Here is a 3,321-nt window from a genome sequence, read left to right as displayed (position 1 = left end):
CCCATGGCCAGGTCTAATAAGAACCTTCTTTATAAATATCACTATAATGTGATTTCTAAACAATACGAGATGTTATAACTCTTCTAAAGCTCTTTAAAAACAAAACATCTGTGACTTTTTTGGCTAGAGGCCTAGCCCAACAGTTCCAACAGCCTATGGGCTGAAACCATCGATGGTAGGGATGGTTCCAGCGGCCCAAAGGTCTGGGGCTCTCAATTTGAACTTGAATCCAAATTTAAGCCACTACATATCTTACCAATTAAGTCAACCTTAATTGATTCAAACAATCCCAATTAAGGGTTGGGATCCTTGTCAGGAGGGAGAAACTATATATTTTATTTATATTTAGATATATCTTCCATTATCTACTCTTTTATTTAATCACATTATAGGTTATAGTTTTTTGTTTATTTTGCTTATAAAATTAAAAAAATTCAACTATTTTTTCTCTTGATCCTGAATTATAACTATGATAATTTACAGTACTGTGATAATTTTTTTTGAAACAAACAACAACTTTTATTAACTTAAATCAGAAGATAACACATCAATAATAAACGGTGGTAGACAGGCCCACTCACCACGAACAGAACTAGAAGTAACAGCTTTAGCTAGGCTATGGGCTGCTAAATTCGCTGATCGTTTAATAAAAGAGATCGAACAGGAGTTCAAATCTCGCAACAAATCACAACACTCACGTATCACGTCAGATAAATAAGATAATTGACTTTTTTGGAGCTGAATAGCCCGTACCACCATCAGGCAGTCGGACTGAACTTCAACATGGCTTAAGTTATAATTCTTGATCCATGATAGCGCTTCGCGGATTGCCATTGCCTCAGCCAAAGGCGGATCCGTTATCTCAGCTAGGTAACCCATGCTTGACGCAAAGCATCGCCCCTGATAGTCGCGTAAAAGGAAACCAAAAGAGCAGAAATTATTTAACCCATTTACCCCTGCATCGACGTTACAGATGTAGCAGCCTGCAACCGGTTTCTTCCATTTACACAAAGCACTCGTGTATTGATTTTGTTGATCAGGGTGATGTCTTTGCGCTGCCTCCCAAGCCGTCAGTTCAGCAGTGGCGGTTTGAAATATTTCCTCAGGCGTTCGAATTTTATCATTCCAAACTTTTTCGTTTCATGCCCTCCATAGTTGCCAACAGATTATCGCAATAAGGTTACAATCCATCGTCACATCGCCAAGGATATTTGTAAACCAATGGATAAAATTCGTGATTAGATCCAATTGATTGTCTTTGAACAATAATTTCCATACCTGAGCAGCTCGAGGACACCCTATGAACACGTGAAACTCGTTTTCCCTGAAAGCTCCACACACCGGACAGCAGTTAGGTAGGTAGCTATGACGAATTGCAAGATTATTCAAAGTTGGCAGACAGTTGGTAAAAATTCGCCATAAACAGTTCTTGACTTTCGGGGCAACCTTCAAATTCCATATCAGCTTCCAATTTATTCCGTTCGGATTTATTTGATTCGACGGTGTGAGTCCCCTTGCCCGAAAATATCCGCTCCTAACTGTATAAGCACCAGATTTATCAGATGGCCAGAACCAACCATCTTCAACACGTGTACGCCTGGCCGGTATGGAATAAATAAGTTTGGCATCTCGTGGGCAAAACGAGCTGATAATAACCTCCTGCTTCCAATTTCCTTGATCATCCATAAGGTCTTTGACAAGTCCTGAGGGCAAAGTCGTAACAGCCGAGCTTATTGGGAAAGGGTTCTGATCGTCCGGCAGCCAAGGACTGTTCCAAATGGAACTGGATTCTCCATTGCCTATTTTCCTCCTTAATCCGTTGATCAAGATCCCTCGACCCGCAATGATGCTACGCCACACGAAGGAAGGGTTATGCCCCAGGGTAGCCTGTAAAAAATCAACATTAGTACTGTGATAATTTATTTGCTTTCTATATAAATTTCCTGGTGTTTAGGGTTTAGTAAAAGATTTCTGAATTGGGCCTAACATAAAAAGGTAAGGCCTTAAGAAGTTTGTGGAGGATGACGGGGTTTTCAATGAACGAAGCGGACTGCCTTATTTTTAGAAAAACATTATTCAATTATTTATATAAAAAAAATTCAATAAATAATATAAAAACAAAAAAACAATGAAGCATAAAATGAAAATACTTTATATAAAATAGTCATATATATATATGAAGGATAAACATAAAAATACTAAAAAGTTTAAAAAGTTCAATAAAAATATTGAATGATATATAAAATTATAATAAAGAAAACACTTTTCTCAAAATTCAAATGGAGTAAATCAAATATGGAATGAGAAAATTGATAATTTAGATGAATTGAATAAATTAGATGGGTTGTTAAATACTTAGATGATAACCCATTCATCTCAATTATAGCCCATTAAAATTGGATGGGCTGAAATTGGGTTGATTTAAAAACCTCAACAAACAATATTTATATGCAAATAACCTCAACTCAATTTAAGTAAGCTTTTAAAATGGAGGAGGACAAGCTTCCAAATCAAATGAAGTATCTATGCGGTTAATTAAATGACCGTCACTAAACCAGTGTAAGCAAACTTTTATTGATGCAGAAATATATAGCTCCACCTATGTTATGCGAACAACGGATTTAATCATCATATATAAAACAGTACAATCTTAAGTCTAATATGTATTAGATAGTGCAATTTCAAACAGATCAACTCACATCAAACAATGGATTTATGAACCAGATCCTCCAATGTTTGATGTGAGTTGATATGTTCCTTTCTGATTTGATTTTGCTCTATGAGAATCATTCAATCTTGCTCTATTGCACATCTTGGATTTACGCTCGCAGCTTCTCCAATTTCTCTACTATAGCTTGAGATCGATCATGGAATTGACTAGTGAGCTCTTTTACTTGTTGTTCCAATACTTGCATGGCTACCTTTGCTCGTCGTTCAGCTGCTCTGGTTTGCCTATAGGAAGCATTTACCATTCATAGATCGGTCGGCGGAATGCAATCTCTAATACCAATATCAGGTTTAAGGAATTGGATGATATAAATTTAGAATAGAGAAGAAGATAGGAGAGAAAAATAGAAGAGGGAATAGAGATTATAATTGATAGAATTCCCTTAGAAGAGGGAATTGCATAACCTTATATAAGCAGCACAACTGAGCTCAACAATGGTTACACAATAGCTGTGGAATGACAGCAAGCCTAACAACTTAGCTAGAATTCAAAATAAGATAAAATAGAAACCGTGCATAAAGGAACCTGGCAATTAACATTCTTAGTTCTTTTTGCTTTTTGAGTATGATACGATTTACAAAGACATGTGACAA

This window comes from Euphorbia lathyris, chromosome 5 (genome assembly GCF_963576675.1).
Source record: "Euphorbia lathyris chromosome 5, ddEupLath1.1, whole genome shotgun sequence".
In the NCBI taxonomy this organism is placed as follows: domain Eukaryota; kingdom Viridiplantae; phylum Streptophyta; class Magnoliopsida; order Malpighiales; family Euphorbiaceae; genus Euphorbia; species Euphorbia lathyris.
Note: the sequence above shows the minus strand (reverse complement) of the source record.